The sequence below is a fragment of the Panthera tigris genome, chromosome A2, assembly GCF_018350195.1.
Source record: "Panthera tigris isolate Pti1 chromosome A2, P.tigris_Pti1_mat1.1, whole genome shotgun sequence".
In the NCBI taxonomy this organism is placed as follows: domain Eukaryota; kingdom Metazoa; phylum Chordata; class Mammalia; order Carnivora; family Felidae; genus Panthera; species Panthera tigris.
In genome coordinates, this window is record NC_056661.1 from 148546520 (window position 1) to 148560933 (window position 14414).

General features: G+C 40.1%; 1 long non-coding RNA gene across 1 annotated transcript; it reads left to right on the forward strand.

Annotated features, from left to right (window-relative positions):
• Positions 1 to 4047: 4047 nt before the first annotated feature.
• LOC122234874 lies at positions 4048 to 12927 on the forward strand. The gene is made up of 3 exons (XR_006212840.1): positions 4048 to 4148; positions 10130 to 10235; positions 12731 to 12927. It is a non-coding gene; the product is annotated as an uncharacterized LOC122234874 (long non-coding RNA).
• The last annotated feature ends 1487 nt before the right edge of the window (positions 12928 to 14414 follow it).

Here is a 14414-nt window from a genome sequence, read left to right on the forward strand (position 1 = left end):
TTCTTGAAGTGCTGATTAAGAAACAATCAGACATGAACATAACTTAATTTTAATGATGGGATGATTTTATTAAGTTAATTTGCAGATAAAGAACATCATCGAAAAGCTTTGACTATTAGCCAGATGTGCTCCCTTTTTCTTTTACGACGTTCTGAAGTTAGTACGCACTCAGTTAATTGACCTGTGCTCATTTAGGATGGTTGCCTGCACGCCGAATGTCAGGGACAAACAAACTGGATCTTTTCTGACATCCTCCCATGAGCTTGAGCCCTTATGTAAGGAGAGAAGTCTTCAGGATGAGCTACTGCTGAGCTGTCTGCAATTACACTCTGCTGAGGCACCGCGATCCCAGCTCCCCTGTAGAAGACGGCGCCACGGGTGAGGCAGTATGCTCAGGAGTTGAACTTAACCATGATTTCGTCCCCCAAAGGGTGCTTATTTTTTGGAGGCTTGCAGCTCGTCACATTTTAGATTCACCCCCCTCTATGCCAGTGTGACTTGGGCGTGAAGTGACTTCAGCAGCCGCCGAGGCCATCCCGGCACACGCGGTCACGGGCTCGCGGCCAGTTGGGAGCACCAAGCCCCGTCCTTCTGATACAGTTGCGCTGTGGTCTTTCAAGAGATGGATTTCTTTTAATGTTTATTTAGTTTTGAGAGACAGAGACCAAGAGAGATGGGGAGGGGCAGAGAGAGAGGGAGACACAGAATCCGAAGCAGGGTCCAGACTCTGAGCTGTCAGGGCACAGCCCGATGTGGGGCTTGAACGTACAGACCACGAGATCATGACCTGAGCCGAGGTCGGATGCTTAACCCATTAAGCCACGGAGGTGCCCCTTAAAGGGATGAATTTTAATCCTACTGTATTTAGTACAAAATCTCCCATTTGTTTTTTCTTTCAGTGTCCTGGACCTAGGGGCTACTAAATGACGTAGATTAGGCACGGCGAGGTGCTTGGAATCTTGCTTTCGTGGTAAAATTTATTTAAAAGCAACAAATTGGGGATAAATAGAACTGGCCGTTGCAGCATTACAAAAATCAATGTGTTTCTATTAAAGCAGAGGGGTGAAGAGATTGGCTACAGCACCCTACTGCCACGGGCCTCTAAAACCCCCAAAAGTGGGCTGATCTTCCTTAAATCTGTAAAGTAGAAACAGACCTGTAGCCTGAGAAGTGGTTTATGATGCATCCAGCTGCTAAGCATTAGGAAGAACAGGTTGCTTACACTCATTGGTAGTAAAATGTACCGGCACACACTATCCAAGGCCAAAATCGGAGAGCTTTTTGAAACAGCACACAGCACTTGAAAGGTAATGGTGATGGGAAACACCTGCAAGAAATGTATCGCTTTTATTAAGAAACAATGTACAATTCAAGATAAAAACCAGGTGTCTGAGAAGTTGTTTCAGAACGTAGAAAATTGCTCTTTGTAAGAAATCACGGTAAAAAGACCAATTCAGTTCGGCAAAACGTTTTCTTCTACAAAATTTCCCTTTCCTCCTTAACTCTCTGTGCAGATAACTCTTAACTCTTAAGGCTGGAAGGAGCCACTGCTCGATATTTACAAGCTCAAAATCTGAATGCGAACTGTCTTTTAGGCCTTCTACAAACCCTCCTGGTATTCAGCCTCTTCTTCCCCAGTCTCTGTTCTTAAAGCAGGATACTGAGCGAAGAGCGAAGAGGCTGGGTAAATGAAAGACCTGCTGTCCCTTCCCACCCCTCCTCCACATAATTTGTTCAGAAATCTCACTTTAGAAATCATCCCTTGTTTCGGAGGATGATGTCATTCCCCGGATGAAAGTAGCACAGAAATGACCTGTGATTGCAAGTGGTCCACAGACATTTTCATTGTGCTGGGGAATAACCACTCCTTCTCTCCTTGGTTCACAGGCATCTTCTCACATCTCAAAAGATATAAATAATTCAGTAAGCCAAAGAATTATTGCAACTTTTTTTTTTTTTTCTTAACAGGTATGGGTCTTACTTCTTTTAAATGTAGACCAAGCTCCTCCCCCTTCCCATCTCTGGTACCCTTGCAGCCTGCCTCACTTGGTCCAAATTGAGGATATTTGGTAGAATGGTTAGTGATTTAAGTAGGGAAAGCTCAGGGGAGGTGTATCAGAATGGTACCGAGAATAGACAAATAGACACTGAACTCCAGGCATCAGCCAACACCGGTTCTGAAGATGTAAGGGTCACCCCAGGCAGCCTACGTCAAAGACTTGAGAATCTTTATGCTACCCCGAGAGGCATCTCCTTGCATCGAGCATCAAATGACCCAAGGTGCTAAATACAGAATGTTCTTCCCCAGCCTGATTACCCCCAGGCCATCAACACTCCCTCGGGTATGTCCTCCACTCCTTAGAAATGGTAGAAATCTTAGAAAGGTTTTTCCTCTCATTTGCTTTCTTGCCAACCAGCTAATGAAGAGTGGGAACAGGTATCAGGAACCAACAGGTGGTTTCTCAGAAATGTGATGGAATAAGAAATCTTGGCAAGCATTCATTTATTCTCTGAATGCAAGTCAAACGCTGGACTGGGGCTGGCACTACAGAACCGGAAAAGATGTGATCCCTGGTTCCTCCCTTCTCTGTAGTGTCTACTGGGAGGAAGATGCTAGAAGGAGCACACTACAAAGTCTCCACCCTAGCTTGGTACGTACTGAATATATCCCAATGCTTATGACTTTTACTTACAAATATTGTTTATACTTGTTTTGTCTTAAAGATTTTTATTTAAAAAAATTTTTTTAGGGGCGCCTGGGTGGCTCAGTCGGTTAAGCCTCCGACTTCAGCTCAGGTCACGATCTCGCGGTCCGTGAGTTCGAGCCCCGCGTCGGGCTCTGGGCTGATGGCTTGGAGCCTGGAGCCTGCTTCCGATTCTGTGTCTCCCTCTCTCTCTGCCCCTCCCCCGTTCATGCTCTGTCTCTCTCTGTCTCAAAAATAAACATTTAAAAAGAAATTTTTTTTAAATGTTTATTTTTTAAAGAGAGGGAGAGACAGCACGAGCATGAGCAGGGGAAGTGTCAGCACAGAGCCTGATGCAGGGCTTGAACTCATGAACTGTGAGATCGTGACCTGAGCCGAAGCCGGCGCTTAACCGACTGAGCCACCCAGCAGCCCAGATTTTTAAAAATTTTGAAGTACTCTCTACACCCAACATCAGGCTCAAACTCACGTTCCCCAAGATCAAGAGTTGCATGCTTCTCTAACTGAGCCAGCCAGGCGTCCCTTTATACTCGTTTTGAAATGTCACTTCAATCAGTAATAATAAACTAATAGATTTTATCTACATTTACAGTTGTTTCAATCTAAGAATGTACTGTCATCGATAAGATCTCACATTTTCCAGAATAAAGCTATTGAGACCAAAATGCTTTTTGTTTCTCTAAGGGCAGAATTAGTCATAACTGTATTGACTGCAAGCCAAAAAGAAACAAACTACAATAAATGTAGGATCTTGATTTCGGACCTCTATGATCAGGATCTTCTCAGTGTGTGTGCGTCTGCTCAGGTCTTTGCCGCATTCCCCTGCAGTGTCCAAGGGCCGGCCACCCATAATATACCGACCACAATGGTATACTAATCATCTTGAATTGAAGGTCCTTGGAAAACAGTCAGTGCAAGGGCACTCAGACCCTCCTCAGTCCCCCTGAAAGCAGAAACTAAATCTCCCATATGAGAGGTACCCTCCCTGCACTAAGAATGTCTTTTTAGAGATAGCCTTATCATCAGAGATAGGCACTTTGTAGCAAAGAAAACTGTAGAAACAAACCTTTTTACTTTTTGACCAATCTCAGCCCAAATTCCACCTAGAATTCCATACTAAAACTCCCAAATATGTTTTTTTTAACCTGTCAATTTCTCACAGATTTATTCTTTGTCTGAAATGTATAAAAACTGCCTGCCTTGCTCATATCTTGAAGTCTCAGTTTCATTAGTGGGTCTCTCTGTGTGCACAAAATAAAATGCTGGTGGTTTTCTTCTTTTAATCTGTCTCATATGAATTTAATTCTTAGTCCAGCAGAAGAACCTTGGGCAGAAGAAAATGTCTTCCTCCTCTTCAGTTGGCATGATATACTTTCACTGGATACTTGCTGTAGACTCTGCAGCTTTGAGATCTTAGGACATCTGACATAAATCTGGCAGAAGGTAAGACTTCTTACCATATCAGCCTCCCAGAATCTGTCTACAGTTCAATGGAGTGAGAATGGTGAGGATCTTTTTCTTTCTGAATTTAGATTAGCAGGAGAAAATATTGTAGAACTGGTTCCTTGGGCTTAGCTACTGTTGGTGGGATACTTGAGGCTTTACTAATCCATTTCCTCTAAGAGACTGTCACTATTTTCCTTTGTGTCTTTTGTGTCAACATAAAAAGGAATTACCAAACTTGAGGAAGCTCTATTCTGTTTTCCACAGTGGCTGCACCAATTTACATTCCCAACAGGGTACAAGGGCTCCGTTTTCTCCACATCCTCACCAACACTTGTTATTTCTTATCTTTTTGATTCTAGTCATTCTGGCAGGTGTGAGATGATCTTTCCTTGCAGTTCTGATTTGTATTTTCCTGATGATGAGTGATGTTGAGCATCCTTTCATGTGTCTGTTGGCCATCTGAATGTCTTCTTTGGAAAAAATGTTTATTCAAGTTCTCTTCCCATTTCTTAATCAGATTATTGGGGGGGGGGGTTGTAAAGTTGTATAATACGCTCTTTATTTATTTTGTGTATTAATCCTTAATCGGGTATATCAGTTGCAAATATCTTTTCCCATTCAATGGGTTGACTTTTTTATGTTGATGGTTTCCTTGGCTGTACACAAGCTTTTCATTTTGGTATAGTCCAATAGTTTAATTTTGTTTTTGTTTCCCTTGCCTGAAGAGAGATACCTAGAAAAATGTTGCTAAGGCCAACATCCAAGAGATTACTGCCCATGTTTTAAGGAGTTTTGCTATTTCTGGTCTCATATTTAGGTTTTCACACCATTTTGAGTTTGTTTTTGTGTATAGTGTAAGAAAGTGTTCACTTTCATTCTTTTGCATGCACCTATCCAGTTTTCCCAACACCATTTATTGAAGAGACTGTCATTTCCCCATGGTATATCCTTGCCTCCTGTTGTAAGTTAACTTACCATATTAGCATGGGTTTATTCCTGGGCTCTCTATTATGTTCCAGTGATCTATGTGTTTCTTTTTGTGTCAGTATCATACTGTTTTCATTACTACAGCTTTGTAGTATATCTTAAAATCTGAGATTGTGATACCACTAACATTGTTCTTTCTCAAGATTGCTTTGGCTATTCAGGGTCTTATGTGGATCCATACAAATTTTATTATTTGTTCTAGTTTTGTGAAAAATGCTATTGGTATTTTCATAAAGATTGCATTAAGTCAGTATATTGCTTTGGGTAGTATGGACATTTTAACCAATCTGGTTCTTCCATTCCATGAGCATGGAATATCTTTCCACTTGTTTGTAGCATCTTTAGTATTTTGATCAATATTTTGTAGTTTTCAGAGTACCAATCTCTCACCTCCTTGGTTAAGCTTATTCCTAGGTATTTTACTCCTTCTGGTACAATTGTAAATGGGATTGTTTTAGTTTCTCTATTTCACTATTAGTGTACAGAAATGAAAGATTTCTGTATATTTTATATACCGAGACATTACTGAATTTTTGATGGAGTCTTTTTTTTTTTTAAGTTAATTTATTTTGAGAGAGAGAGAGCACTAGCATGAGCAGGGGAGGGGCAAAGAGAGGTAATCCCCAGCAAGCTCCACACTGTCAGCACAGAGCCTGATGCGGGGCTCGATCTCACAGAGAGATCATGACCTGAACCAAAATCAACAGTCAGACGCTTAAACCGACTGAGTTACCCAGGTGCCCCAGGGTTTTCTATATATAGTATTGTGTCATCTACAAATAAAGTTTTACTTCTTCCTTACAAATTTGGATGCCTTTTGTTTCTTTTTGTCTGACTGCTATGGCTAGGACTTTCAGTACTATGTTGAGTAAAAGTGGTTAGAGTAGATAGCTACCCTTGTCTTGTTTCTGACCGTAGAGGAAAAGCTGTTAGCTGAAAGCTTTTCCTCATTATTTTTTTAGTTTATTTTTGAGGGGCAGGGGGGTGGGTCAGAGGATCCGAAGTGGGCTCTCTGCTGACAGCAGACAGCCCAATGGGGGGGCTTGAACTCATGAACTGAAAGATCATGACCTGAGCCGAAGTCAGATGATTAACCCACTGAGCCAGCCAGGTGCTCCAATACTGGGTATAATGTTAGTTATGTTTGTCATAATGGCTTTTGTTATGTTGAGATACGTTTCCTCTAAACCCACTTTGTTAAATCTTGTCAAATGCTTTTTTATCTCTTGAGATGGTCATATGGTTTTTATCCTTCATTTTGTCAATATGGTGTATCACATATTGCCTGATTTGCAGATATTGAACCATACTTGCATCCTGGAATAAATTCCAGTTGATCATGAATGATTCTCTTAATTAACTGAATTTAGTTTAATATTTTCTTGAGGTTGGTTTGTTTTTTTAGAGAGCGAGAGTGTGCGAGCTGGGGAGAGGGGCAGAGAGAATGTTAAGCCGGCTCCATGCTCACATAGAGCCTGATGCAGCGCCCAGTCCCACAACCCCAGGATCCTGATGCGAGCTGAAATCAAGAGTTGGACATTTCAACAGACTGAGCCATCAGGTGCCCCCTTTGTTGAGGATTTTTGAATCTATGTTTATCAGGGATATTTGCCTGCAGTTTTCTTGTAGCATCTTTGTCTGATGGTATCAGGGTAATGCTGGCCTTGTAAAATAAATTCGGAAGATGGGGCGCTTGGGTGGCTCAGTCAGTTAAGTGGCCAACTTCAGCTCAGGTCATGATTTCACAGTCCGTGAGTTTGAGCCCCGCGTCGGGCTCTGTGCTGACAGCTCAGAGCCTGGAGCCTGTTGCAGATTCTGTGTCTCCCTCTCTCTGACCCTCCCCCGTTCATGCTGTCTCAAAAATAAATAAACTTAAATAGATAGATAGATAAATTCGGAAGCTTTCTTTCCTCTGATATTTTTTGGAGTAGTTTGAGAACTAGCCTTAACTCTTTAAATGTTTGGCAGAATTCATCGGTGAAGCCATCAGTTCCTGGACTTTTGAGAATTTTTTGATCACCCACTCAATTTCATGACTAGTAATTGGTCTGTTCAGATTTTCTATGTTTTCCTAATTCACTTTTGGAAGACTGTATACTTCTAGGAATTTATCCATTTCTTCTAGATTGTCCAATTTGTGGCATAGATTTTTTGTAGCCTCTTACAATCTTTTGTAATTTTGTGATGTCATTTGTTACTTCATTTCTGATTTTATGATGAATGTGGCTAAAGGTTTATCAGTTATATTTATGTTTTCAAAGAGCCATCTCTTGGTTTCCTTGATCTTTTTTATCTTTTTAGAATCAATTTCACTTATTCCCATTATGACCTTTACTGTTTCCTTCATTGTAACTTTGGGCTTTGTTAATGTTCTTTTTCTAGTTCCTTCAGGTGTTAAGTTAGATTATTTGAAATTTTTGTTTCTTGAGGTAAGCCTCTAATGCTATAAATTTCCCTTATAGAAGTGTTTTCACTGTGTCCTAAAGATTTTGGACTGTTGTTTTCATTTTCATTTGTCTACATTTTTTAATTTCAATTTTGATTTCTTCATCGATTGACCCATCAGTTAGTAACATGTTTAGGCTCCATGTTCTTAGGTTTTTTGCCATTCTTGTAATTTCTAGTTTCATACGGTTTCAGTCAGAAAAGATGCTTGATATGATTTCAGTCACCTTAAATTTATTGAGACTTGTTTGGTGGTCTAGCATGATCTATTCTGGAGAACGTTCTATGTGTACTTAAAAAGAATGTGTATTCTGGTGTTTTGGGATGGAATGTTCTGTACACATGTGTAAAGTCCATCTGGTCTAATGGGTCATTCAAAGCCACTTTTCCTCATTGATTTTCTGTCTGGATGCTCTATTGCTGTAATTGGGATATTGAAGTCCCCTACTCTTATTATTGTCAATTTCCTCCCTCAGGTCTGTTAATATTTGCTTTATTTAGGTGCTCCTGTGGTGGGTGAATATTTATAAATGTCATATCCTCTTATTGGATTGATCCCTTTATCATTATATAATGCCTTTGTCTCTTGTTACAGTCTTTGTTTTAAAGTCTGTTTTCTCTAAATATTGCTATCCCATTCCCAACCCTTTCATTTGTATGGAGTACCTTCTTCCATCCCTTCACTTTCAGTCTGTAAGTGGTCTGAATTCAGTCTCTTGTAGGCAGCATCTAGATGGGTCTTGTTGTCTTATCCATTCTGCCATCCTGTGTCTTTTGGTTGGAGCATTTATATTTAAGGTAATTATTAACAGGTATGCACTTACTGCCATTTTGTTCATTGTTTTCTGGATGTAGTTCTTCTGTTTCCTTGTGATTGATGATTAGTGTTATGCTTGGCTTCCTTTTTTGTGTGTATCTATTATAGGTTTCAGTTTGTGGTTACCATGAGGCTCATACATAATGTCCTAAGTACCTAAGTCTGTATTGAGTTGATTGTTGCTGAGGTTCAAACACATTCTAAAGGAACTTGTTTTACACCCCCTCCATGTTTTATGTATATGTCGTCGTATTTTACATCTTTTTGTGAGTCCCTAGATATAATTTAACTTAGATATAATTGATTTTACTACTTTTGTCTTTTAAGCCTACTAGCTTTGTAAATGATTGATATACTATCACTGTATATTTGCTTTTACTTGTGAAATGCTTTCCCTTTCATAATTTTCTTCTAATTATGGTCTTTTACACTTAAAGAAGTCCCTCTAACATTTCTTGTAAGGCCAATTTAGTGGTGATAAACTCCTTTACCTTTTGTCTGGGAATTTTTTTCTTACTCTCTCCTTCAATTCTGAATGAGAGTCTTGCCAGCTAGAATACTCTTGGTTGTAGGGCTTTTTTTTTTTTTTTTTTTCAGCACTTTGAATGTTATCAAGGCCACACTCCCTTCTGGCCTGCAAATTTTCTGCTGAAAAAAATCAGCCTCATGGGCATTCTCTTGTACATAACTAGTTGCTTCTCTCTGGCTCCTTTTAAGATTCTCTTTGATCACGTGTCTTGTTGTGTACCTCCTTGAGTTCATCTTGTTTGGGGCTCTCTGTGCCTCTTGGATCTGGCTGTTTCCTCCCCCAGGTTAGGTAAATTTTCTGACCCTTTCTCTTCTTTCTGAGGGCCCTATAACCTGAATGTTAGTATGCTTGATGTTGTTCCACATATCCCTTAACCTAACCTTACTCAATGTTTTGTTTTTTGCTGTTCAAGTTGGGTGCCTTCCATTAGCCTGTCTTCTAGATCACTGATCCATTCTTCTACGTTCTCTAACTTGCTGCTTTTTCATTTGTTACTGTATTCTTCCACTCTGATTGGTTCTTTTCTGTCTAGTCCACTGAGCAATTTTCTAATCATTTCTTTATCTCCAATTTCATTTAGTTCTTTTATTTAGAGCACATTCCTCATCTTGTTTGTGTTTATTTCTATGAATTAGGTAGAAGAGCTGCTACTTTTCTCAACTTGAAGAAATTGCCTTGTGTAAGGATGTCCAGTATAGACTATGTGCCTGGCCATTTTGGCTGGCACTGTAGCAGGTGTGGACTAGGGGTGCCAGGGCTCTGCAGAGGGCACTCTGGCAAGCCCAGGTAGAAAGCCCCACAGCAGTACCTACAAGGGGTGCCCAGGCAGTCATCTGGAGCATGCCCAGGGTGTTCTGCCCTTGTTGATACAGCTGGAGCTGTAGTCAGTGCTGTCCAGGTCTACCCAGCATGTGCTGGAGGTGGGGGCTCATTGCAACAGCAGGCCAGCCAGGGAGCCTGGATCCTATCTACACCCTCAAAATGGAGGAGTGTAAACAGTGGCAGGCCCCCTACTGCTTGGTGGAGAGCTAGTTCCCTTATATTATAGTTGCCCTTTTAAACCATGGCTTCTTATCTGTATCCCAAAACAGATAAATCTGCCCACAGGCCCTCAATTTTATCCCTCCCCACTACAGTTTACACTGTTAGACATGATAATAACTGGAAACCCCAATCCCTACCTCTTTTGCTGTTCTCTAGGTGTTCCCTCCAACCTCTGTTGTGCAGAAGGTGTCTAGTCAGCCCTCGGTTCTCCAGGAGGAACTGCTATATATGTAGAGATAGATTCACCGTGTCCATGCAGAAGGTGAGATCAAGGTTTTCCTACTTCACAAACTTCACTCACTATTTCGTTTCCACTAGAAATTAAAGTTTCTAAGTGTTAAGAATCCAAATTAGTGAGTTAAAGCTATGCAAAATAAGGGAAACAATTCTGTGTACAAGGAAATTTTTTTCAATAAGAAAATGGTATGTGGTGGAAATACATTTTTGTTGAAGGAAAACTTAGGACAAAATCTTAATGTAAAAAAGATAGTTTATAGGTTTATAGAAAAGAATTTTATATATGGCCAGTAATGGCTAAGACTAGAATAAATTTAAGTTTTAACATTAAAAAGTTTTGTTTATAGGGGTGCCTTAGTCAGTTGAGCATGTGACCTTGGCTCAGATCATGATCTCATGGTTTGTGAGTTATGCCAACAGCTCAGAGCCTGGAGTCTGCTTCAGATTCTGTGTCTCCCTCTCTCAAAAATACATGTTAAAAACAAGCATTCAGGAAAACTGAGTCATCAATATTAAAAGAGACAAGTTTTGCTCACAATTATGTAACCTTCTATATCTGCCTTTAAAACCTTTTATTGTCACTTTGGTTAGATAGTTCATAATGATCTGTGATCCTATTTAATAAAATGTACAAACTTCCCCCAATTAAATTCTAAAAAGTCTTTTCATCACAATCTAACCAAAATATTCCAGAGGGCCCATGGCATATTTCAAAACATTTGGTTTCCTTATATAAAAAAAGAGATTACACTAATTAATCTTGTTGAGTTACATGGGAAACACTGTCAAATGAGTGATACTAAACCCTCTCAGATTATATTTACGTAGCCAGATAATAAAAACTGTATGAAACTCCTAGAAATCAGGTTATGTCCTATTATCTTGAAATGTGTGTCAAAGAAGTAACCAAATTTCCCTGTCAACTGCATCGTAATGAACACTAATCAGATCTTTAGCTATGGGCGTTTTTAAGTCTTTTGTCATTTACAACACCTATAACTTAGATGTGGTTACAAAGCTTCCTGCAAATGTGTTTCATCTGCACTGGTACTCATGGAAAGAAATCTGAGTACAGGTTTCTGATAGCATTAAAATCACACAACTGAACTGGGTAAGGATTTCCAGAACTAATAAAAGAACTAGATGTAAGCAAAACAAGAGTAACATGGGACTGAATGAACTGAGGATTATAATTTTTAGGATTTTCATTTGTTGAAACTTTGATTTTTTTTTTAATGATTTGTTTTTCCAGATTAAAAGAAATTTTTTCTCTTAAGATAACTATAACTTACAGCAATTTGATAAATGTTTTGTTTCACAAAGGCATATTTTATCTTTTTTTTCCCTGATCCCTTCAGAAGTCAAAAAAAACTCTGTTCTTACATTTTCATAATATAGTAAAACCCCGGATTGCGAGTGACTTGTTCTGAGTGTTCTGCAAGACAAGCAAACATTCCTTACAAATTTTAACTTGATAAATGAGTGATGAGGAGTGGTATGTGACACCTAATGTCACATGATCACAACTGAGCCAATGCTTCTTAAAATTCGCTTTGGATTTCAAGCATGTTTCCGGAATGAATTATGCTCGCAACCCAAGGTTTTACTGTGCATTCATCTGCACAAGTTCAATAGTAAGAGTACCAGGACACAATTAGAAATACTGGTTATATTACCAAGGCTTTGACTGGAATGTCATAGTTGAAGGAAACATGCATCAACTCAGATCTAACCAGACCGCTTAAGCAACTATGATTGGCCTTATGGAACCAATAGAGCCCCTTGGAAAGATAGCTTGACACCTTGCTTACAGGGTTCCCATCAGACTTACCAGGTGAACAGAGAAGGTCACTTCTGGGCAGGTGCAAGAACCTGCACCTTGAGAAGAAATTAGCCCAATCTGCATGTGTTACAGGCGAAGTCTGTGGCACGTATCTGGCTTGGCTTTAGACCTTGAGAGGCTGTTAAAGTTCAGTCTGAAAACAGCCTATACAATCAATCGCTATTCTTGATGCACTTATGTAAATAATCAGACCAAGTTTTAAAAAACTAGACTTCCTTGGCAAACAAATTTTAATTAGCTGTCTTTGGTAAAAAGGAGTGTGATTGTAAAAATTGTTTTAATAACATACCTTTGTGAATATTATATTCTAATACATTTCATTATAAACTGAATGAGATCCTGATGTCTTCTGGCTTTCTCCAATGCCTGGCTACAACTCTCCAAACCAACATTTTGGGTTTTTGCCCATCTTTTGTACTTGGAATAATCTGATAAAACTGCCCTTTTTCCTGAAGCCCTGTAAACTGAATATAAACAACTTAATGTAAACTTCACAGAAATCACAACAGCTCATGTGTAGACATTTTCCATGTCTGTTGCTCTGACACTCAAACTACAAACCAAGAATATATGCCAGATTGTCACTGCCTTCCATCTAGAAATTCACTTGACTGGCTACCCCCAGAAACTGGTTTATAATTTGATCCAATCATTAATCATTGCTTTTGTTTCCACAGAAATGGATTTTCATTACCTGATTTGAACCATCGGACTTTGAGAACACATCACCACATCCTGAAATGAGTTTAAACTGACCTCTTCTCAAGAACTCAGAAACTGGTTCATGGAGACAGAACAACCTACCAGGTCAACTTTTATTTTTTTGAGAGAGAGAGAGAGAGAGTGCGAGCAGGGGAGGGGCTGAGGGAGAGACTCTAGAGCAGGCTCTGTGCCCAGGGCAGAGTTTGATCTCATGACCATGAGATCATGACCTGAGCTGAAGTCAAGAGTTGGATGCTTAACCAAATGAGCCACCCAGGTGCCCCCAACTCAACTTTTAATGTGTGAAACTTCCTGGGAAGTTTCAGAGGAGGGAAATGTAGGGGCCAAGGACAGGCCCCCCTTAATGTCCCACAATGGCATACTGATCATTTTGAATTGAAGCTATGTGGTAAATAGCCAGTGCAAGGACACTCAGACCCTCCTCTGCCCTTCTGAAAGAAAATAAATCTCTCACATGAAAGGTAGCCTCCCTGCTCTAAGAACTAAAATTACATCTTTATTTTAAAGTTTATTTACTTTGAAAGAGAGAGGGGTAAGAGAATCCCAAGGAGACTCCACACTGTCAGCACGGAGCCCGATGCAGGGCTCAAACTCATGAACTGTGAGGCCATGACCTGAGCTGAAATCAAGAATCGAATGCTTAACCAACTGAGCCACACAGGTGCCCCAAACGACAAACCAAGAGGGGTGCCTGGGTGGCTGCTGGCTGAGCATCTGACTTTGGCTCAGGTCATGATCTTGTGGTTTATGGGTTTAAGCCTCGCATAGAGCTCTGTGCTGACGGCTCAGAGCCTGGAGCCTGCCTCGGATTCTGTGTCTCCCTCTCTCTCTGCTCACACTCTGTCACTCTCTCTCAAAAATAATAAACGTTAATAAAAAACAAATCTGCAGAAATAAACTTGCTTACATTTTTACTAATCTACAACTGCAGCCCGAAACCTTACTAATGCTCCCATTCATTTTCTTTTCCTATCAATTCCTGACAGATTTACTGTCTAAAATGTATGTATTTTTTAAGTGCCTGCTTTAGTCTTTCGTTTGGGTGTCAGTTTCATTATGGGTACTGTGTGCACAAAATAAAACTGATTTTTTTTTTCTCCTTTTAATCTGTCTCCTGTAAATTTATTTTCGAGTCCAGCAGGAAGAACCTTGGACAGAGGAAAATTTCTTCCTCCCCTTCACTCTAACATGCCAACTGGTCCACCCATGAGCAGGCCCGGGCTTTGAATAATTCCTGAGGTTTTCCACCCCCCTGCCCACACCCTCATAGGCGTTTGGCACTGTTCAATGAAGTCAGCTCAAGGTGGGTGAAAAGAGCAAGCAAAATTATTTTCCAAACATAGAAGGGAATGGTAGTTAAGATTCTCAGCCCCAGCTTGAGGTAACAAGATATATAAACATTTTTACATTAACCCTTATGTTCATACTTAGCTATACATATACTCACATAGGGGCTAGATATTCTCACACTCCAAGTATCAATGCTGCTAGCCATGTATAACAAAATAAGTGCTACACAAATACCTTGTAAAAACCCACAAAAACATCTGAGAGGCCCCAAAGAATAGAGGCCTAAACATACAAGATTATAGGTGTTGCTCAGGAGAAAACTACACACGTGAACACAAGCTGCAGTGA